This window comes from Hermetia illucens, chromosome 7 (genome assembly GCF_905115235.1).
Source record: "Hermetia illucens chromosome 7, iHerIll2.2.curated.20191125, whole genome shotgun sequence".
Classification (NCBI taxonomy): domain Eukaryota; kingdom Metazoa; phylum Arthropoda; class Insecta; order Diptera; family Stratiomyidae; genus Hermetia; species Hermetia illucens.
Window position 1 is genome coordinate 6,648,406 of NC_051855.1, and position 25,044 is coordinate 6,673,449.

A 25,044-nucleotide genomic window follows, 5' to 3' on the forward strand; every position below is an offset into this window, starting at 1 on the left:
ATTTATCGCTAGTGTAGGTAGTGGAGATGAATGAGACAAAAACCTAAAGTACCTAAAATTCTACTTGAGCACCCTCGCTCCTCCACTTACCCCATCGTTGTTATTATTATCATCATTGGTTGTCAACCCCCTTACGAATATTTAGCATACCTTATGTATGTTCTCTTGTATAAAGAAGAAGAAAAAGGGACCCGTAAACGGTATCGAATGGCGGAATGCATCTCCAATTTTAACGGTGAGAAAAAGGGTATTTAATATGGAGTCGAGTCGGTATGCTAAAATATGCCCGCATTAAGGAGGTCTTCCCTCTTGAGGACAATATCCTCGACAGCTAAGATATTCCAGTTCGGCACTATTTCTATCTTCTGATATTTTGAATAATTTATCAAATTATAATTCAAATTATATAATTATTACTATGTATATATAATTACAATCTTCCCCTTCGAATTTTTTATTTTGATTCTAATCGCCCCCACCCCCTGGCTTCCCTTTGACAGTGTAACTTCATAAGTATTCAATTCACTCTTTTTACGAAATTACCTCGCTCCGCTCTCTCTCTCTCTCTCTCTCTCTCTCTCCCACTCTCTCCCTCTCTAGAAACCTGTGCATGTGCCTGTCACTGTGTGTGCTTGGTAAATGAGTGAACCGACAGATTAGAAATTTTTCCGTATCACCCAGAAACCTACAGCACACATTTACATCCCCTAACATCTACACATAAGTGCGATAAAGAACGTCCCTTATTATGTACCCGAGCGTATAGTAACAAGAGGCTGGGAATATTTGAAAAAAAAAAACATGTTTACCACCCCCAAATTCTATCCCCACTTTGCTTCTGTCAATTCGGGGTAGATGGGGGAGTGGAAGGTCCCCATCGTTGCCCTCGTCATCCTCATCTGGAAATTAATGACTTTCGCTCCTGTCCTGGCAATCTATGGTTGTCCCTTTTCCAGGACAACTAAGTCATCAGCGGATGTAAGTACAAAGGGAAACCCAAGAGAGAAAGAGAGAAAGGATGAGAGATAGTTGGCGATAGAAGGGGTGACAATATGACTTCTAGGAAAATTGTTTGCAAAAGCAACTCCTCCTGGATCCCAATTAAAACTACGTATATGAAGAGAACAACGGAATAAAATGAAATGAGCGACGCCAAAAACCAGGGGAGAGTAAATAAGCCTTGGCTTATAAACCATCATCAAGTATGCCACTGATTGGTTGTTGTATATCTCCTTCATATTTTATTGCTGGCGGAATCCGGAGTTACTGCCACCTTTTTTATCGTGATAAGGTGTTCAGTGATTCCTGCTTCACTGATAATATAAGCGCACACACGTATGCGGCGTGATTTGCTCTAAAATGTCCTTAGGAGGATGGGTGACTCGATATTTCCTCCTCTATTTTAAAATATATCGTTATCACCTAAAAAAGGACCCTCTTCCCTTTATCTAATTAACTTTAGGACATTGCTGAGCCATACAAGTGTGCTTCGAAACAATAGTGTTTTCCATTCAGCATTTCAGTTTAGTTTCCCTTACCGGCACCTATTACCCCATCCCCCAGCCCAACACAAGGATATTAAATCCCTCTTCCAAGGCAACAGTGCGAGCGACGGAGGTTCTCCCTAACTATATTATTAAAGGTACTTGCATGCACAAACCGGGGAGTTGGAGGAGCTTTGGGTTTTGGGTTCGATTGCCAAAAACCAGTCCTGATTGTTATATAGGCAATTTATATACAGGGGGGTGTAAATCACCTGATATGTGGCGCAAGGGCACCACATAATTTCCAAAAAGGTGTATTGCATATTAACTGACATTTCCATCAGAAGGGACATGTGTTCAAAAACGCTTAACGAGGTTATTTTTGATACCTTCTCCCCGTCCCCTGGGAATTGATTCTCCTTTATTTATGACGGATAAATTGACAACACCAGTGGAAACAAACAAAACAAGGAAAAAACTCCAAAACTGCAACTGTTAGCTGACTCACACTTCTTCAAGCACATAAGAAAGGATACACGGGACACAGGCATGTTAGACCAAATGAAAATGAGAAAAGTGTATGGAAATTTATTTTTTGAGACTTGCGCGGGTCACCTGCTTTCACTTGTTTCGGAGCTACCCATCCCCACCCCCGTTTGGTAGCTCACATGCAAAAAGCTGAGCCAGTATCTCCAGGCTTTCAGCCGAACAGGGATAATAAATGATTTCTCCGCCGTTCATTTGCCTATGCGATATTTCTGCACAGAAAAAAAGGAACCAAAAAAAAAAGAAAAACGGGGAAAATTAAAAAAGAATGAAAGCCCTTTTTAAGCTTTACCCAATCCTCTCGGTAGAATCGAATCGCCTACAATACCACGCATCCCTTTTTCCATTAAAGGATCATTTCTCTCCTCGCGACGTCGTTGTCATTCGTTTTTCCTTTCTTCTGCTGTTTTTTTTTTTTAAACATTTTCGGTTATGTATCCTTTTTGTCTAAGAGCGAAAAAGGAGCGAAGAATCAAATAAGGACAGAGTAAAAAGGACACTGAGCACAGAGTACCGTCAGCATCCTAGCGGCAGGGTTTTTTTTTAATGGTGATGAGCGTGATAGATGACGACTCTTCGCGCTTATTGCTCGACCGACGTGCGACAGAGGAATGCCAACATTTAATATATAGATTTTATGTAGAATTTCGGAGGTTATTTCTGCAGGATCTAATGACTCAACCCTCTCTTGAAATAAAAGAAAATGTGCGCCTTGTGTACGCGCGGAAGATGAGTTTTGTCCTTTTTGGCGGTGGGGAGTGTTGTACAAGCGCAAAATTTTTTTTGTTTTGTAGATATATAATCAGAGGAGGGTTGTAAGGACTCGAGGATGTATGCGCGGGGTGAAAATATAAATTTGCAATTCTCCTTATTTGAGATATGTTATTTTTGCTGGAAGGCTCTACGTTCATATTTAATTTTGTTCTGATTAGATATTTCGGGATATTGGCCAATCGTAATCAGGACCTTTTGCTGGAAAGGAAGGAGGCTGTGTTGGTTCGGATCGTACTGCGATCTTTGCGTATCAGAAGCACCAACCAACTTAGCTAAGTTTTCGTGTTATAAGCAGTCTCACTCCTGCCAATTGCTCATCTTCTGTTGGTGTCACTGATTAGTGAAAAGGACTTTTGATTACTTGATGTAAACAAAATATTCAACTGATCGCAACCTGTATCCTATCCGCGTGGAATTTGTGGTCAATTTTGTGAAAACCGTTCTTCATAGGCACTTTTCGAACGCTTGGAAGCTTTGAAAAGATCCAGTTCAGTTTAGTTTTTTTAGTCAGAACCAGTCTTCTTTCTTTCTTTCTTTTTCTTCAGCCTTTGTCCCGTTCACAAGCGGGGTCGGCTCGTCGTGATCGGCTTCGCCATTTGGCTCTATCGAATGTCTGATCTGGGTGCAATCTCGAGGCTTTCAAATCCCCATCCAGCGTATCAAGCCACCGTTGCTTAGGTCTGCCTTTTGGTCGTTTACCATCGACTTCGATGTTCAGATCAATCTTTGCAAGTGAATTCTCGTTTGCACGAATTGCGTGACCCATACCATCGAAGACGCCTCTCTCGCAACTTTTCCACGATCGGTGCAACCCCATAGCGATCGCGGATATCCTCATTTCGGATGTGATCTAAACGTGTGACGCCACTAGTCCAACGTAGCATCTTCGTCTTCATTACCGCAAGACGCCGTTCAATGTCTTTTATAGTCGGCCAACACTCAGAACCATAGAGAGCGACTGGACGGACGACATTGCGGTAAATTTTAGATTTGAGACGTTCGTTGATACGTCCTATGTCAATACTGAGCTCTCTGCACCGCATGGTAAACTTAGTTAAAACTTTTAAAACAATCCTGTGGGATAGTCTGTAGGACCAACTCTAAAACAAAAATTTTAGCGACTATGACCCATTTTCTCCTTCTCTGAGTGGTCTATAACTGAAAAGACAGGGCAGCCCCATTGCCCTAGACCTTTGTCATCTCACACCTTCTGGCGCTACAATGGACACCACGTTGGTTATATATGTACGTTACAAGGGTTAGGCTTGAACTCATATTGAGAAGCTGCAAATCGCTCGGTGCAGATCAACCAGCATCTGTTTATAGCTCCACAGAGAAGTAAGAAGTTTACCTATATATCGTAAGTACCTATGTCTGCCCACGAAGGTTTCTGTAAAGGTAGACTTAGGTTAGGAAGCACTTATTGGTGTCCATAATCCAAAATTTCCAATGTAAGTGAACTCAGTAGTGATCTCTTGGCTGATTTTGGTTATGGAAACTGAAGTTCTTGTCGGCAGGATACTTTCTCTTCGCTTTCTTCTGGTTAATTTCCAATCCGAGTTAACTCAAGTTTTCAAACTTGCACCAGCTGTTTTTATATTGACGGAAAACGGGTTCTGTGTCGCAAAAAAGAGGCCAAAATGTTGGAGACAGTTTCTCTCCAATCGATATGCTCCTTCATTCACCAAAAATCAAGTCAGACCTGGTTTTGGTTGAACGAATGATTCTTGTAGTGAGCTTTCTATTCTTTGACTTTTGCGGGGGTTAGCTCGTCTATATAGGGTTTACCACTTAACTCATTCGCAAGTTTCATCCGGGTTAAGCTGGTATTTCGATTGATCTCTGGTTGATTTTTCGTCAACCCAATCTTAGCTAGCGTGCGTGTTATATTGCCATTCCATCGAAAAAGCCTCACTGACAACTTCTCCACGATAGGTGCAATGCTATCTTGGTGGCAAATGTTCCTTTTTCGGACATGATCATCGCATGTTGTGCCACTCATCCAAGGTAATAACTTTTTCTCCATTATTGTATAGGCGACGTTCGTTACTTTAAGTGGCCGGTCAGTTCTCGGAACCATACCTTTTTTATCTTTAATCCCCCATGTAAGACAGTCAGGTCTCATTGTCATTAACTATTCTAGATGAATTTGAAGAAGTCATCCCTGCTGCTAGACAGTTGGTTCTTACTGTCACTAAATAAATGCTCCCTGCAAACAACAATGTTTGAAAAAATGCATAGAGAGACAAGACGGAAAGGATTTCGCTGCTCATGATCATAGAGAGAAAATCAGGGCCCAGGATAAAAATTATGTGACCCCCCCTCTGCTAATCGGTTCCATTTACAGGATTGGCTAATACGTACCGTCCAGACTCAAAAATGTCTTCTTGGTGGGTTAAAGCGTTGTATTGCGGGAAGGGTTTCCAAAAAGGATTGAAATGTAATGGAATGGAAAGTGACTATCCTATTCAAAGGATAATATATTGAAGCTCATTTAGCGTAGATGATCTCGTATCTCAATTAAGGAATAATTCAATATATCCATGCGCTTTCCTGGAACCAGTAGCAAAGTAGTGGTACTTCAAAACTGCCAAACTTTGCAAAAACAAAACCGCATGAAAAGAAAGATGAGGCCTAATTCATCCAATAGAATTAAGGATAGAAAATATATACAAATATAATTCGCAGGTTGGTCCCAATCATGGGGCCGTCCAATCATCTAATTGCTAAATATCATCTCATCTTGTAAAAAAGGCGTAAGCATTATAGTCTAGGACTAGCAAATTGAGCTGAGAAAGTAAAACAAAACCCTAGAAAGAGAAAAGTATCCCACACATATATCCAGATATAATGCAAATCAGCTAGTTACATGCATCTCCGAGACGAAGCACACAAGTCCTCCCTTGAACGACCAATCAAGTAGGACGATTTCACCACCACCATCCCATAATGGTATAGTCAAATTGCTAAGCAGGTTCCAATAAAGAAGCGAAGAAACAAACGCCAACGACACAAGAAGAAAAAAATCCCAAAAGGAAAGAATGGTGCGAGAAAGGAGCGAGTGACTATCCTTATTTACCCCTATCTTTGCAGCTCATAGTCATTATCACTCCTTTTTTGTCTAATTGTCCCGCCATCGTCGCACACACCATAAGGGACACACATAGAAACCAAGACCGAGCGCTAGAAAGGGCTTTCAGGACTCTTGCATCCTTTTCATCCTATATATATTTTCTTAATGAAATACATTCCACTAAGCATACGGAACAAGCCGAAATAACGCTACGAAAACGCGAGACTCTTCAAGGAAGAAAATCGGGGAAAATTTCGTAGTCGTACTTGAAGGGGGTGGAGAAGATTTCGGGTTGATGATGATGGTGTTACAGCGGCCGGTGTATGATTTTTTTTCCTCATGTTTGCTCCTTTTTTGTCCTTCTCAACTGCTTCTTTTTTTTTTCGGAAAGCGCGAGGGTATTGTATATTTTTCACTACCTCCTGTTCCTTTTTATATGCATGAGTCCCCCAGTTGTAGTCGTTCCTTTTCTCCCCTTATTTTTTTACACCCATCATCAACGAAAAGTTTTTTGCAAGTACTAAAGCAGATGAAGTGGAGAACTTTCACGATGGTAGACATTCATTGCCGCTGCTTATTCTGATGCGGCTGCTGCTGTTAGTATTACTCCCACTCGTATATGCAACTGTCGTAAGAGAATAAAAATGAAAAAGGGTCGAAAAATAAAGGGGGTAAACCGGCAAGATAGGGTCGCTGGAACGCGAAACGAGAAACGGCAGTCTGTATCTCTCCTGGCTTCTTTTTTGCATTAATTAACTAATCCTTGTTTTCGGAATGCACGCTACTACGTCCCCAATTCTAACCCCACCAGCACCCACCACAACTGCCAATCTCCCACTCAAATCACCCAGTCCCACCCCCGCAACTAGGACCATTTTTTTTTTTTCAATTTAATTTTTCCCTTTTTTTCTGCTGAAAAGAAGTCGCCAAGGAGGTGCAAAACGGGAGAAAGAGAGGTATAAGCAGCAGCAGCCGTAGCCGTGAAGTAGCAGTAATATGTAGCACCAATAACAACAACAACAACAGTAAAGCATCAACAAAAAAAAAGATTATTTTACTTAACGTCTGTTGTGTGCATGCAGGGTAATGTCTTTCGCGGTGTTGATGAGAGCGTACGTACAACGAACATTTCTCCTCAATAGGAATTCAACTATAAAACGGACGATCCGACTTTAGACGACGTGAAAACGCGCGATTTTTTTTATGTTACATGATTTTTTTTTTATTTTGGTAATAAATGTAAAATAATTCATAATATTATGTGGAAAACTAGGTGAAAATAGTGAACTGGTTTCTCAGAGGTTAGTTGATTTCCTACCTGATATGGTTTTTGAAATAATAGTCGAAAAAGTTCTGGTTATCGTCCTGGAAGAAAAAAGGACATAGAAGTATCTTAATGCCTTGGATTTATCACTATAAAGTAAATATAATAATTGATAAACATATAGTGTTTGGATATTAAGAAACGTGGTTTTCATGTGGTGACAATTCTTATGTGTGAAACTCTCAGTGACCCGGCATTTAGTTGATATAAAAATAATCAAATGAAACCATTCAAATAAATTAATAAATTTATTTAAAACATAAATTAACTAAACAATTGTTCAAATGATAAACAAATGTGCATAAAATAGTAGCCAAAAATAACATGAATAATAAATCGAAAAAGTGAACAGAAAATTATATTTAATCAAGGTTTGGTTCAAAAATTGACGAAAATCGGATATTAAGTGAAAAAAGTGTTAAAAAAGTGACAAAAATTGCAAATTCTATAATTAAAATTGTTGAATAAACAAGTGCTTCCAGTTGTCAGTTTCGAAGTGTCCAAAATAAATAAAAATTGAAACAAAATAAAAGAACGTAAATCATAAACTAAGCATACATTTGAAAGTCTGTATATGTTACAATTTTTATAATATAATAATTCAAACAAAAAGAGATGAAGATGGGATAAAAAGATAAAAATAAGTGATTTCAAAGTGGATTATGGTTGCTATGATAAGAATTTTCAAGGAACAAAAACCTGTGAACATACCTTTTCAAAAGGATCCACTTCTAGTGAATTTAGCCCGGATACATTGGATAAATGATTTTAAATCAACTTCAATTCGTCTTCTACATTTCTCTGTTGTTAAGTACATTCATTGAGCTGTGCTGTGTGAAAGATATGTGGATTGTTATAAAAATTATGCGTGTTGAAAATTTATCTAATAAAATGTTAAAAAAAACTAAATGAAATGATAATAGTATAAAATATATAGTATAAAATATAATAATAGTATTAGTAATAATAGTATTAACATTACAATATAATCAGCGAATAAAATTATCGAAAATAAATTCAGGAAATAGTTCGCTATCAGCTGAATTATGTGATAGTTTTCATTTATTATTCTTGAGAAATTTCATCCCATTATTGAGACTAAATTCTGAGCAGTTCAATTTGGATTTAATGAAAATAGAAACCAATGGCCAACTAAAAAAAGTGTTATTATTTATGAACAAATATATTTTATTTTCATTATTTTTCAATTATCACTGTCTTGTCTGATGTTGGATTTTAAGACTTTTCAAAATTTCAGGTGTTGGTGGCCGTTGGCCGTTGATAGATTGATTATTTTTATTATTATTCTCGAAACTTGAATAACTTATTATCTACAAATAACAATTCATTATCGATCCAAAATAAACCATCACCGACAAACGCTAATGTTTTAAAGAAAATATTTCTGGAAACAAAATGTTAAAAGATTGGATAATTCTATTCAATAATATAATTTTGAATAAATTATAAATATATTATTAATACCATTAACAACACCAAAGAACAAACGAACAAGCAAAATCGAAATAACAATAATTAATAGATAAAGCTAATTCAAAACTATCTTTTGTAATTTTGAACCAATATTCCAATCTCTATCAAATTTTGTCCTCACATAGCTACTATCTTGTTATTGTTAATTACAAATGAATATACTCTGAATCAATTTCCCTCAAGGACCTCTTCCTGGCTTGTTATTTTGAAATGAATTAGCATCAGAAATTTTAAACTAATCCTTGCATCTCTTAACACTACTCTCCCAATCTATTCGTGTGAAATTAAAGTATTAAAATATTATTATTGTGTACAAACAATGGTACTGAAAAAACTAATAGTTTGTTTACTGTTCACTCCTTGGGGAGTATAAGGCATCCACACGGTCTATTGGTTGTTAGTCTTATTTTTCAAATACTTTTATTATTACTTAATGCTGCCCAAATGATATGCAGGAACGGCCACTTTGCATAAAAATGAAGAATTGTTAGACTAAATCATCAAAGGCATATTTCTGGGTTAATGCCCTATCGTCCTTTTTTTTACAAACAATTTCAAACTATCAAGAAAATGTTGTTACACTTATTTTTAAGGCATAAGACCCAGTCTAATTTCAAGACGATGTTTTGTAACTTTTCGTGAAAACTAAACCTCGCTTTGAGCAAGCAAATACAACCTTAAATTGTTACATTAATTTTTTGGTGAAAATTAGAAGAATTGTCGACGCATCTTTCGAGCGTTCAAACAATTGCTTTCACTGAGATAATTCCCTCTGGAAATCACAGGAATTTTTGTTCATATTCAATGCAACAATAAACATCCTGAAATCCAACAATAAACGTTGCTGTTGTGAACACCAGCTTCGCATTCTGCTCCTGTGTGAAAAACAAACTGCAGTCCTATTGCAAAACCAAATTTGAACGGATCTCGTGAGTTTTCAGTCTCACTGTCTCTAATATAAACGCAATTTTCATAACCTTCAACTTCCTTCGAACTAATATATGATTTACTACCAATCCTGAAGGGCTCGAATAGATTTCAAGGCTTAGATCCATCTACGCTAGTCCATTCAGTACAGATAATCTAACCAGAGCTAGAAACAGGCACCTATACCGGGTTTCTGTTAATCCCCTCTCATTTCACAAAGCCTTTATGGCCTTATATCGCGAGAATTAGGAACAGAACTTCAACGTTCCTCCAAATTGTGCCCCTTGTGCTGCCATCACGCCCCTGGTGAGCTGGTGAGTTTTCAATCTCACTGCTTTTAATATAAACCCAATTTTCATCACCTTCAACTTTGTTCGCACCAACATTTGATTTACTACCAATCCTGAAGGACTCTAACACATTTCAAGACTTAGATCCGTCCACGCTAGGCCGCTCACTACAGATATTCCAACCAGACCTAGAAACAGGTATCTCTATCGGGTTTCCATAAACCCTCCTCTCAGTTCTCAAGGCTTTTACGGCTTTATAGAGTCCAAAGAATTTGGAACAGGACTTCAAAACTCCTCCAAATTGTGCCCCTTGTACTGCCATCACGTCTCTTGACTTGCATGCCATTGTGTTGCTTTTTTTATATTAACGGCAGCCTTATATCTGAGTTCCAATATGTTATGATCATGTGTTTTGACCTTCCCTTTGCAATTTCATTTGCCAATCAACAGCAGAAAATTTGAAGCCTCCTGGTGGGAGTGGTGAGTTTTTTGTCTCACTGTCTCGACTAAAACCCCAATTCTCACCAACTTCAACTTTGTTCGGACTAACAGACGATTTACTCCTAACCCTGAAGGGCTCTAACACGTTCCAAGGGTTAGATCTGTCTACACGAGCCCGCCCGCTACAGATGATCCAACTAGGGCTAGAAACAAGCGTCTGTACCGGGTTTTCATAAAGCCCCTCTCAAGAATTTAGGACAGGACTTCAAACCACCTCCAAATTGTGCCTCTTGTATCGCCATCACATCTCTAGCCTTGCATGCCATTGTATGGCTTTGCATTTGCTATCGCTTGGTCTTTTTTGATAATAGCGGGAACCCCATGTCTCAGTTCTCAATATGTTATGATCGTGTGTTTTGACCTTCCCTTTGGGATCAACCTTCAACTTCATTTGCCAATCATCAGCTGAAAAACTGGTCTACAATGCTCCTATTATAAGAAGACTGTACAATTTAGCAGTTGACGTACCTTGTGCCAGCTGAAAGTTTCTGCCAGGATCCATCAATGCCACAATATCCTTGCTGAACAAGTTTCTTTACGTCTTCTTATCAATCGTTTATCACTGAATGTTGGGTGCCCTTTTTCGAGCATTAAATTACTAAAATATGTCACTGAATTCTGCACACGAGTAACACTCTTTGTGAATTTGTTTTTATCAGGACAGTTTCTCCTGATATAGTGTAAGGATCCCCAGTTGATACACGGTTAGTCCTGTCCAGAGCATCTGTTACATTTCCGATTGTTTTCGTTTTAAGGATTTCCTCATAATTTTCATTCTGACGGGTCCTTTCGGGCCTCGTAGTGTAAGAATCTCAATTAATACATAATGATCTGAGAACCTTCCAATTTCATCAGGATAAGGCTTACGACTGATAAAACGAGATAATCCACGCAAGCTGATCTCGGCACCGAATTCAACAAAAGTTTAAGCCGAAGTCTCAGAGCAGAACCCACAAATCTCTCAATTTTTCAAGTAATTTTTTTTTCTCTTTTTTTAAAAAAAAAAGGAGTGCGTTGAAGCGCTCCAATAATAAGGGAAATCGGGCATCACCAATTTGCATTACCACCGAGGAAAGAAAGTTCAAGCTGATCGAATGCGATTCAATACCGTGAACAATGGCGCGATGGTTGAGTGGCTAGAGTGTCAGCCTTCAAATCTCGCTACCCTGGATTCGAATCCCAGTCATCATGGGTGTCTGTTTTGCTTTTGTGTTTTGTCTCGCTGTTGTGAGCTCATCACTTGCACAGCGTTAAGTATGATGATTGTGAAACTGAAGCACAATCTGACTCTGTGGACGTCCTATACTCCGCCAAGGATTGAACAGGAAACATTAAGTTAATACCGTAAACGAGAGGTGTGCTTCGGTCGCGGATTAACTTTGTTACCACAGTCGAAGCCTTTCTGTTAGCTTTTTTGTGGGTTCATTGGTGGATTTGATCAGTATTTCCGAATTGCGGGCTATGGCATTTGACTAAGAGAAGTCCTGCTGTTCGCTTTACGTTTATTATCCGGCGTCGAGCTTAAAGATGGATAAGCCACCCGAACGGAGATGAACATCTGACAAAGAGGAGTACGCTAAGGTGGAGGTAACTTATAAGGCTATGTAGATCATCCAAATATTATTGCTGGAATCAGAGTCTACAGAAACTTCAACCGCGTTGAGTAGGCATTGGTCCTGTTGAAAAACCCACCCACATGTCCATGGCTAGAAAGCGCCAGGTTTTTGCTTTCAGAATTGACTAACCTCTGAGTCCGTAAAAGGAAATATTCCCTTATTTCTGATACACGACCCCTCGATTGTGAAAAAAATACAATTACTAGATCCAAGGCATGTTTCCGGGGATTTCTTTCACAATAAAGGTCCTTTGGAGTAGTTTCCATGTTCAGCAAGATGATCAACAATTACGAAGCTATTAGCATTTAAAGTTGTCCAACAGATCTTTCTATTTTTCGACTATTTCCCCACCTACTGGACCTCCGATCTATGCACCATTTTGGAAATCCTTTTTTCCTTTAAATTAGTGATCAGAAATTTCGATTCTTGCCTCCAAATTCTCAATATTACCGAAGGTACTAGCATATCGGCGGTCACGTATTCCACTCTTTTAGTCCTAATTTTGGTTAATTGCTATCGTTAACTACTTTGTTCTACGTTTTCTTTGGTTTCCCAAGCGTTCTTCCGTTCATTGCCAGTGAGTAGGCTCGTTGGAGCCTTTGTAGTTGGAGACTTTTCGCTTGTTGAGTTCAGATATTTTGAAAATTCCTGAAAATATAGAAAATCTATAAATATTCTTGATATTTATAGATTTCGTATCCTATCTTTACCGATAGAAAGAAAAATATATTCGCCAAATTAGATTAAAGTCTTCCTATTTTCACAGAAGCCAGCGTTGAATTTTCTTCCACTAAATCAAGCAAATCTTCGGTGCATCGTTCCTAGACAGCTAACTTAGCTCCAAATAAAATGCCTACAATATTCGGACAAATCCAAATATATGTGAATTAACTTAGAAAGACAAAAAAAAAGTTCCTAATTTTCTGTAAGAAAAATGTCCTAAGTAATATATCCATAAAGGATAAAACCAAAATACATTAAAACATGGGAGTGCCATATATAATTTATTTTCAAAAAAAAGCCTCGCTAACTTAATAAAACAAATAAATGAATTAGCACTGAAATGAAAAAGAATTTATTTAAAAAAAAATTACTAAAATACTCTCCAAATTAAGGGTAATTTATAATATAATAAAAACCTTACCAAGCTTCAGTGGAATTGGGATGAAAACATCCTCAAAATAAAGGGATGATGGAATAAAATACAAAAGCGTGAAAACAACTAAAAGTGAAAATTAAATGTGCGAATTATATTAATTTAGGGGTGGTTTTATGTGAGAAAAAGTGATGAAAATTAGATGTAAAAATAATGTGAAAATAACAATCGTCACAACTCGTTAACCAACAACTGTTTTCATTTTTTTTCCGGCACTTATATAACTCAAGGATTCAAAGGATATAAAACTAACGAATCAAAATGTATGTACGTACTTCATGTTGTATAAATAAACCATCTTCATATATAAACCCTTGTATCCACTACATACTCTCTCTTCCACTATCTCTACATTATCTTTATTATGTGTCCTTGCCACCTTCTTTGCCATCTTCAGCAAGTAAACCAGAAAATGCCTGGATTATATATCCACGCGCTTTATTTATTAACTAATTAAACTAGGTCGAGTTTTGTTTCCTCCAATCAACAGCGTTTGTCCTTGCTCCTGCTCCTGTTCCTGCTGCTGCTTTTAGTTGATATAATTCTTGTGCTGCCCAGTCGTGTGCTGTTGTATCAACAACCACCCTTTGAGGAGGAAATAAAAGGGAGCAAATAAATAATAGTAGAGAAGAGACGATGGCATTGACATTGTATTTCTTCTCGTTCCCTGGTCACGCCTTGATCGTCCATCCCCCCCCTGAAATATTATTTGTACTACGCCACTTGGTCTGCACCAGGAGCCAATTGTCATTTAGCAAATTCCGTTTTTCGCTATTCGTTCATTTGTTTCCCTCTTCCAATAATTACGAAACTCCTCATAACCCTCTTAAGCACCCTTGCTTTATATGGATGTCTAATATATATGTACGTTTACACAGAGCTGAATTTCATGCAGTATACAAGGACCGTTTGCACAGCATCTCTAAGAGAAATAGCAGCAATTACTGGAGCTGAGCTGAAAGGACATGAGTTTGTTGTTCCTATTCTGGTTGGTAATTGGTTTTAGCACGAGTTTGAGTAACATGGGCGCGGTGATTGGCGTGGGCTGTCGCAATTAAGAGTGTGATTGCAGAATCATCCACCGTATACAATCCTTGTGTGCTGGCACACCCTCTTCATTCAATCAGAAGTTGGTGGATGCTCAGAGCTTATCTCATACCAAGAACCCGTCTGTTGTTTGAATGGTATATTTCGGTACAGACTTGATTAACGAATTGCGAACTATATCTAGATATCACCTAATATCCCCCCCCCCCCACCCCCAATCAATCGAAAAATCGGAGAAGACAGTGAAGGTTATATAACATCTTCTAAAGGTTTGATGGGGCTAATACTATGGCTAATTAATAGGATTCATCATTGGTATTTAGACCAGCTTCATTTGGGCAAACGCGTTAGCTAGTTACTTACCACTCTTACGAGGTGAAGGAGAGAGCATAGGGTCATCTTCTAGTTGTTCAACCTTGAACATCTCAGCAGGACTACTTATTGGACTGTTCACATGGACAAGGATACGACTTATATTATGTGCAAGAATATTTGTTTTATTTCAACTAGTTGGTTATCCTTGGGAAGGGGAGCGGAGGATACCTTATATTTATTGCTGGATTGTTGTTTTTTTTCGAACTCTGGAAATAAGGGAAGAGAAACCACTGGCATACATAAACGGCAAGGATTTCCACTGAAGAAAAATGATCATTGGGGAAGATGATAGATATGAAATTGGCAATTGTCATTTTTACACACAGGTTGCGTTAACTTGCTTAAATTTTAAACGGTCAAACATATTTCAAAGAAGCGACATTGCTCCTTTCTTTGTTCTAAATAATTCATTTTGATGCTGATTCAGTGGAAAATGAATTGATGAAAGTGCGTTCCTAGAAGGCTACCTATGTGTTTTAATTGCAGCTCAGAAGATAACACAAGCCAGATCACTCCTACCCCAAAATAACAATTGAATATCTAGCAACAGAGTAACAGGTCTAAAAAAATATCTCTAGCCTAGTAAAGTGTCAAAAATTGTCTGTGTTCCGATAACAATGTAATATTACAAACGTCACCTCTTTCTTACTATTACCCTAAATATGATGTTACTATATCATCAACATCAAATATGTCACACTCGGCAATATACAGTATCAAATATTAGTTATTACTTGAATAATTTGGCCTGCGTTTACTACATTTATAACATAAAGTATACGCCAGTGCCAAATAAGTATCAATGAAGAATGAAAGAACCTTTCGTGCAAGAGAAAAACAAAAGATCCACCAAGGATATAAGATAATAGAAGATTTTTGTACCGCGGTGATGCTTGGTTGTTCGGTAATATTAGGTGATGTAATCCGGTAATGTTAGGTGATGATATTTTCGTAATACGGTGATGCTTGATGATGCAATAATGTTAGGTAATGCGGTAATATTAGGTGATGTTATAATGTTTGAATTGCACTCGGTGATGATAATGTGATAACACATTTTAAGGTGATATCAATTTTGTAATATTACATACATCGCTTCCCCATCTCTACTAAGGTGACCTGAACAGATTCCTCGGGGGCAACCAAACTTTCAAACTTCAAGTACAAAAGAAAACGGCCTTCATTCAGCCAAACCAATTGTATCGCATGTCCCAGCAAAGTCTTCATTTGTAAACACTGGCTCAGTTTTTGACCATTCGCCCATTCAATTTCGTCCGAATACTATAGCAATGTGTAGACCACATATTCCAGATCATTATCAGGCTCAAATCAAATTGGCCAAAAACCCAGTCCAAAGGCAGCCCGATTCTTGGCGTCGACATCGACAACTGTCGCCGCAATTTGTACAACAATGAGCGGTAATGTTAGATATATTATATTATAATATAACATTACTTTTGTTATGCGGTGGTGCTTAGTAATATGGTAATATTAGGAGGTGTAATGCGGTAATGTTAGGTGATGTTATATTACATCATCACTTTTGTAATGCGCTGGTGCTTGATAATGCAGTATGTGGTAATATTAGGTGACGTTATAATGTTTGGATCGCGCTCGATGATGGCTATACTATGTCATTTAAACCTATAATTGGCATATTTCCGCCATCTATTATTATGTTCGCAACATCTAAGTGTTTCAACCTGCCATCTGGTATTAAGTATTCTTCCAGGTGCCAGGAACAAAGATAGGCCTACTCCAGGTCATTATCAGGCTCAAATCAAATTGGCTTAGTGCTAGATGACACGATGACAAAAAGCGCTACTCTCAGTTGGCTACGGGCCACTTTCCACTTTGACATTGCAAACAATCAAACTACTTTTCAAGCCCAAACAAGTTTCGATGAGGTGCTTCGGCGCAAGACCTTACAGTGATACATAGTTGCCATAAACCCCTATATGTGGCCTAGGACATCAACCACACGACACCTATGATTACCAGAAATTCGTGCGGGCACGAGATAAATGGTGCCAGTGGGCCTCCAAAATGCTTGATAACTTTATTTCAGGTTAAGGAGCACCAATGGATTCTTTATCTTGGCAAATACACGCAGTCCATGAAAGGCTTCCTAAAGGTGTCATTATCATCGTGATGGGTGTTATGAGTTCTAAGATGGCCTCTGATCTTGGGCATGTGGTGAATAGGCATAGTCTTGATGATCGTAACAACTATGATGAAAAGTTCTAAGACTTCTGCAACTTTAACCACCTCGTCATGGGTGATACACAGGATTTGCTATAAGGTCATTTGGTTTTCTACTGACCAGCAATGAATTTCTAATGGAATCGGCCTTTTTTTTGGAGACTGTATTCAGGATGTGTGTAACAGAGGAGATGCTGAAGTCCGCTTTGAAAGGCTGCTAAGCCCCAATACTGATAAACACTGGGCTCCCATAAAAAGCAGGTCCTCTGTGAATTGCTGCGAGCGGGAGATATGCTTCCCATCTGCGGTAATGAGCAGTTGTAGTGGTAGAAGAAATACCTCACAACAACTGTGTATAACATTCGATAAAGTTCCACCTTTTGTAGAGAACTTGGCAATATACCTTAACACGGAGATAAAGATTCCAAATGGAGTTATAACGCCTCGGATAGGGTCTGACTTCCAGGCTACGATCTTCGGCTTTTTTAACGGTTTATGATTGTTGTGGCTGAGCGCACGAATACTTTCTCAAACTTGAGCACGAACTCCGGCAATACTAGTGGAGAACGAGCGGAAGCTTCTCAGAAAATCGTGGGGAAAGTTGAGGCACCTTGCCAGGAATAGACAGCGATGCTGCGTAGGTATGATTGACATACTGTACCCCACGTAATGTTTCTGGCGCGTATAATTTCTTCCAAAATTCCCTTCTTCTAATTTTTTCCGGGTTCCCTTCATTGGCTATGGAGAACGATGACAAAAAAGACAATTCGGAAAATTCGTCACTCAAACAATTTGATTTCAGGTCAATCAGTCCAGAAAAAGGCGAACAGGTTCGCGAAGAAAGAATACTATGTCTGCGATGAGAAATATGTTTTCAATAAAGAAAATCTAGAAGAAGGGCTGCATCCACTGTGAAGTACAGGAAGTTGATGAAGGTATCAATAACTGGCCCCCGTTTGAAGACCCCTCAACCGAAGAAGATGACTCGGGGTTGAAAATCTGTAAATTTGAAGTCAAAGAACAGAAAAGAGGCACACAGGAACCCATAACAACCCTCATTTGAGGAGGAACTTAAGGGATTCAGGGGTGAAAACATGAAAGTCAAAATTCAATGTCGTTTCTTTGTCATCATCGCAGACCATGGGCCCCACTACTCTTCGGGAAAGCATGCCTTCCTCTCAAACTCATGGAAAGAAACTGTTTCAAAGGTGGAGATTTCTGATAATGACAAAAAAGAGAAGACAACCAGACCAAGAGATCACCTAACAGTATGCTACAAGTCTGTGTTCGAGACCTACGTTTGTACAGGAGGCAGATTCCAATATAATTCCAGCCATCGAGTCAGTTAGATTTGACGATTTGACGATTTGCTTCAGAGGTCACCTCAAGAAGGAATCCGGCAAACCGAAGTGAAACAAGGTCATCGGCGGAAACACCATTCTTCTGCGTTAGCACTACTACTAATCGACAAGTCCCTTCTTTGATCAACTTCCGCCTTTTTATTAGCCAAATTTATTTTAATATATCCTTATATATAGGTCCTTGGGCGAAATGTAGATTGGTACACACGACGAAGCAAAAACCAGGGGAAACGCCTGCTAAAGCAACACGAAGAGCTCTTCTCCCAAATCTTATCTCTAATTTCACATGGTGGCCAAAAACTGTAGACGGAGATGGATAAAGGTGAATTTTCTGCGCCTAAAAACGAGATAAATTGTACCAACTGGTCCTCCAGGTTTGGGGGTTGTGTAGAGCTGATAACCCTACACTGAAAACAAAAATTACGGAGCCACAAAATGAGCCTCGAACTGGATTGACAACTACAACGACGATGAAATTTATGAGCGATACTACCACCGTCTTTTTATGGATAAAATCCGGCTCAATAGAACGCGGTGGGCGGGTCATTTTATCTCTATGGATGAGGATGATCCAGGCTGGAAAGTTTATAAAGGCAATATGGTGGTGTACAAAATTAATGAAGTCCTTGTTGGTAACAATCAATAAATCTAACTCCTCTGTTGGATTTCATTGGGTTTGCACTGCATGCTGCTGAGCCCGAGTTAGATCCATTTTTGGGATGTCCTTCCTGGGGTTTCCTTCAATGTCGTTGACCATCGCTTAAGAAGATTCGAGTCTATCGATGTTAGTAATATTATTATTCTGCTAAGGGAAAGTCGCACCGCGTCCTTTACGAACTGTTGTGCCCCCGATGTTACTAACAGACGCGCTGGTCATTGCCATGGGAGCGCTGTCTAACAAACTTAAGACAGCAGCAGGGTTTACAGATTTATTTTGCGACGTGCTGTATTATATCAGCTGCTGAGATATTGACGCCCCTGCTTGTACCTCTTGGTAACGAGATCGTTGAGAAATTTTCGGTTGCTAATGCTGTTGGCTTCGCCTTGCTACCTTGGAACGCCTCTTTTTATATGTTTGCGATATAAAGCTTAAATCGGGGCCTGCGCCTATAGGCAACCACATTTCCGTTTTTCGGGTGGAAATAGATAGGTGTCGTGAAGGGGATGAAAAGGGGCTATTCGCACTCACCGAAGTCCAGTCGTGTCACCATATACCATCATCATCAACGGCGCAACAACCGGTATCCGGTCTAGGCCTGCCTTAATAAGGAACCCCAGACATCCCGGTTTTGCGCCGAGGTACATCAATTCGATATCCGTAAAAGCTGTCTGGCGTCCGGACCCACGCCATCGCTCCATCTTAGGCAGGGTCTGCCTCGTCTTCTTTTTCTACCATAGATATTGCCCTTATAGACTTTCCGGGTGGGATCATCCTCATCCATACGGATTAAGTGACCCGCCCACCGTAACCTATTGAGCCGGATTTTATCCACAACCGGACGGTCATGGTATCGCTCATAGATTTCGTCATTGTGTAGGCTACGGAATCGTTCATCCTCATGTAGGGGGCCAAATATTCTTCGGAGGATTCTTCTCTCGAACGCGGCCAAGAGTTCGCAATTTTTCTTGCTAAGAACCCAAGTTTCCGAGGAATACATGAGGACTGGCAAGATCATAGTCTTGTACAGAAAGAGCTTTGATCCTATGGTGAGACGTTTCGAGCGGAACAGTCTTTGTAAGCTGAAATAGGCTCTGCTGGCTGACAACAACCGTGCGCGGATTTCATCATCGTAGTTTTTATCGGTTGCCCTGTTGTGGCTTCGTAACAAGTTGTTTTCCGTGTAGGGTTGTCAGCCCTACCCAACCCCCAACCTGGAGGACCAGTTGGTACAATTTGTCTCGTTTTTAGGCGCGGGAGACTCGCCTTCATCCTTCTCCGTCTGCAGCTTTTCGTTAAGAAAGAGCTCCCAGCGGTCACCACGTGGAGGTGGAGATAGGGTTTGGTAGTAGAGCTGTTGGTGTTGGTTCAGCAGGCATTTCCCAGGTTTTATGCTCCATCGTGGGTACCAATCCACGTTTCGCCCTGGGACCTATACTACCCTTTGACCACCACTATATACCCCCGTGGCAAAAATGTTTGAAGCTGCGCTGTGTACGCGAGCTCGACCGAGAACGTTGTCGGAGTGAATCTCTTGGCTTAACAATTGCTGAGCTAGCTGCCTTGAGAGTGTTTTTGGTGCTGAAAGCGATGGTGTTTATACACCTGACGTTGTTTCCTCATGATGTCGAAAGAAGTGCGGCGTAAACCTTGTCAGCTATGTCGACTGCGGTTTGTAATAGCTGGTCATCAACCGTCATCATAATTGGTTGAAGAGGATAATAGCCGATAGATGTCTTACCCATGGACTACGCATTAGCGTCTCAGGAAGTTTGGTATCGCCGAGACATTGGAGGAGGAACTGGGAGGGATTTCTCGTCACGCATTGAAGTGCTCTCCATGAGCTGTCCGCCAGCAATGTGGGACCTTTCTAATTAAGATGGTATAATTAATATTATACGAAGGGTACGATTATAGTTCATGGTTCGATATGAAAGGACTTCAGGGTGGTTGCAAGCTTTTCGGGAATGTTATAGGTAGACCAACGCTGTTGAGCAGTTTAACAGATACTACACGAATCTCAACCGTATTAATATCCGTTGAAGTTTCAAGTCTCATGAATGATATGACAAGTCAATGGATTTAGCCACGAATCCTGAGAATGTTAGTTATTTTCCAAGAAGCGAAATAAAAGGATGATAATAAGGTTTCCGAAGGCGTTTTGAGTGCGACAAATTGCGGGTTTCCTGCTATCGTAATCCTGGCATACACCAAATAACGCCTTGCTATTTTGATTAACAGGTTTCGGGTCGGTTTCCTCTACTGACCAGATTAGGAGTCTTCATGCTAAACCGGAATAGTGTGCAGAGTTTAGATCCTTCCTTCATCTGCTCCTTATCGATACTTAGAAGACTTTTGACCATGTTAAAAGGGAATATACCTGGGGTACTCTACGCAAGAAGGACATTCCACAGAAACCAACAGAAGTAACTTACAATTTGAGGTCTTTCCAGTGGTTTATTACTTATTCCCTTTTCAGCATGATCATCTACCTTATCGATGAACTTTCGAAACTTTCTCCATCAAGGAATTCTCAGGCCAATATTTGTTGGTGAGCCTTCATTAGCGTGAATTATATAACCATTCAATGGTAAAATGTTTCTCGCAACGGCCATGCTGAACTGCTCAAAACAGAGAGTAAAATGCAGCAGAGGAGGCTGAGTTCCGATTCACTGTATGTGTTTTGAGGCATTGAAGCCAGCCCAGAACTTCTGCACCAAAGTTTAGGGTAGAATTTAGAAGCGTTTGTCTCGGTCAATCGCGGAGTTCTGAATTGAAACAGTCTAAACTTCACACATAGCGCAAGTGCATAGCAAGTAACTATGAGAGCTCCTGCGAGGATCTTGCTGTGGAAGCTTAGCGAACCAATCTTAGTAAAGGAGTCCTTTCCTCGTTGGTGGAATTACCATACCTAATTCCACCAACGTTTCGAGGAAAGGACTGGAATACTGGTACTTATAGTCATGCTCTGCCTCCGTTGTCGACCTAACAAATGTTCATACCTCTGCATACCTCTGCAAAATAGGTATTGTTTAGTGGATGCATGATAACTCACAGGGACCTTCGAGTAAGGTATTCTCGGAATAATGGAGAAGATCTTTAAAGGGCCCTTAATTTAAAAGAAACTAGCAGAAACCTAGATGGAGATAACATACATCGTTCCTTTTCGCTTGTGTCCTTATTGTTATTGTTATTATTTTTAATATTTGGAAATGTCCCCTTTCTCATCATCATCAACGGCGCAACATCCCGGTTTTGCGCCGAGGTCCACCAATTCGATATTCCTAAAAGCTGTCTGGCGTCCTGACCTACGCCATCGCTCCATCTAAGGCAGGGTCTGCCTCGTCTTCTTTTTCTACCATAGATATTGCCCTTATAGACTTTCCGGGTGGGATCATCTTCATCCATACGGATTAAGTGATCCGCCCACCGTAACCTATTGAGCCGGATTTTATCCACAACCGGACGGTCATGGTATCGCTCATAGGTTTCGTCATTGTGTAGGCTACGGAATCGTCCATCCTCATGTAGGGGGCCAAAAATTCTTCGGAGGATTCTTTGGGATATTTGTAATCTGAATACACTTTCAGTTCATGGGGAATCACTGTGGCCTGAGTGTTCAGTAGGTGAGCTTCATTAAAACAGAAACAATAGTTAAATATTGTAGATCAGAATTCACTAATGGATACATCACAACTTCTTAAGGATTATGGATGGAAATTTGTCAAGCTGGTAGCAATTTTAATTTTAAGATCAGTTCATATGATCATACCCCGCTTAACCATTTTCTGTAAAAAAAAGTGTACTCCCCCCCCTTTTGACATGTACGGCAAGGCCCCCCTTAAACTGGACAAACAATGGCACCACTCGCTGTGTGTAAAGGGATTCACAGACCACATGTTCTTACCAAATTCCGTGACAATAGCTGTAGCCATTTCTGAATAAATTGGATGTGACAAACAGACAGACATTAAATCGATTCTAATAAGGTTTTGTTTTATACAAAAACCTTTAAAAAAATATAAAAAGATATCAATTGAAATAAATAGTTTGGTCAAAAATCGAAGATAATACTATACAAATTACTCATTATATGCTAACTATTTTCGTGCAAGTTCTCTAATTCTTAGTCGACCACAGATCCAACAACCATCAAAATTGTTTTATAAAATTAAAACTATCTGAGGATCTATCTACTTCATCAAAAGGTGCATACAACTCTCGAAATCTATCAACAAATTAGTGAATGCATTGTCCAACAAAAGAATACATACTGAATTAAAAAAAAAGAATTACAACAAAAATAGAAAAACCAATTGACAAAAACATTGCCTAAAATACGAGGTTAGCCATGGTAGCATAAAGTGCTGCTAAAGATGAATGTAGAAAACAATGATGAAACATGGACGCACATGAGTGACTTTTAATTTTTTTTTTCCTTTCTTTAATTTACCGGTTTTATAGCATTTAGACGAAATGGTTAGTATTTGGTTTAATATTGTTTGGTCTGCCTCTGCTATTTTTTTAATGGTTTTTAATCATTTTATTGATTCTATTGATCGTGGTACTATTTTTCCTTGTTTTTGTGATGAATGGTGGATTTAATTTGAATAAACGTAATAATCCATTTCTACATTCCATCGATTGTTGTTGATTTTAATTTTGAACAAGCTTTTCTAAACTTTTCATTTTCCATTTCTACAGAGTCCTACAATCACAATACTATTTTAGTTATTCTCATCAGGACCTAATTTTTAACATTTTCATAAATTTATTTTTAAATATAATTTGCATCTAAAGTTATATTACGTTACGTAATCTGAAAGAATCAATGGTAAGAATCCTTTTTTTTAAATAGAAACTGAAATAAAGTAATAAAAATAAATATAATTTGAATTAATAATAAAATAAATACAAACTGCACCACAGTGAATTCGTTTCGATCATAATTGACTGATTAAAATAAAAGCATTGAATGGTTTTAAACCATGAAGAGAATAAATAAAAAAAAAATGATGTCCATTGTTGCTACTTAAATCTGTGTTTGAGTCAATGCAAGAATCAACTTTAATATGGATTGAATCCAACGCATTCATCACAATTTCCATCACTACCATATGAGATGATACCATATAAGCGGAAAATGATTTACAATATATATCCATATTTATACATACATACAAATAAATAAAAACTCAATACTGCTCCACATAAGATTCAGTACACCACCACCATATGTATATACCTATTTATTGATACTATATCGCAACATTGAAAATTGACTCTCATTTACTATTCATTTTCTGATTGATTCTGAGTCGTTTTTCTTCTTTTCCTACCCCGAACCCGTTCTCCAATCGAAGTGTTCAATTGTTAATTGAGCTCATTTCAGTGGTTTGTTACCCATTACTCGATTGCTTTTGTATTGTTGTTGCCGTTGTTGTTGTTGTCTTATATTCTGATTTTGTGTGAAATTAAGTATTTCTGTACGTCCGTTTAGTTGATTCTAAGTTTTTTTTTTTTCGCTCTCTCTTCCTCTCTCTCTATTTTGTGTTTTGTTTTGTTGTTTTCATGGTGATTACTAATATTACGCATCAGTGGGTTTTAGCCGATGATTGTTCACATGAAACCAAACATAATTTTAATCATTGTTTATATGTATGTCTGTATCTATTATATGCATACAAATAAAGGAAAAAGACGAACAATTGGTTTGAAAGAATTTTCGATTTATAATTTATTTATATGAGTTCCTTTAGTTTCAACAGATACATAATACAATAATTAGATTAGAATGAATTTGATCTGTTCATCTGATCGTCGATTTTTCTACTTTTATAAAAGAAAAAAATCAAAGAGCTAAATGGCCACTATGGTGTCTCGTAACTAAGAAACCATAAAAGGTTTAGTAAAAAATAATAAAAAAAATTATCGAAAAAAAATGATAAAAGAAGAGAACCCGTAAAAAATTATAAAAAAAATATTTATATAAAAAAATATTATAATAAAAAAAGAGACCAATAAGATACAATAATCTCTCACATTTTTTTTAAATCTATAATATACATTTCGTAATGCTATTATACCATAAATACTATTAATGCTAATATTGTTGTCCATGCTGCCCATCATTTGGGGGGGGGGGAGGGGGGTCGGCGGATGTTCTGAAAGATCTACCACCAGCACCATTTTTTAAGCAGATAGGATTGTCCGAGC

General features: G+C 38.7%; 1 protein-coding gene across 5 annotated transcripts in view; it reads left to right on the forward strand.

Moving 5' to 3' along the window:
- The window catches only part of LOC119660999 (zinc finger protein 2), a 187,048-nt gene that overhangs the window by 19,891 nt on the left and 142,113 nt on the right, over nt 1-25,044 (forward strand). The window contains exons 1-2 of one of the 5 annotated variants that reach the window (XM_038070101.1): nt 6,597-7,178; nt 12,796-13,448. The exons of 3 other annotated variants lie outside the window; for them this stretch is intronic. The gene's annotated coding sequence lies outside the window, so the exon portion shown is untranslated. Of the gene's footprint in view, nt 1-6,596; nt 7,179-12,795; nt 13,449-25,044 lie in introns of those variants that run through there. One more of the 5 variants, XM_038070102.1, reaches the window with a different exon arrangement.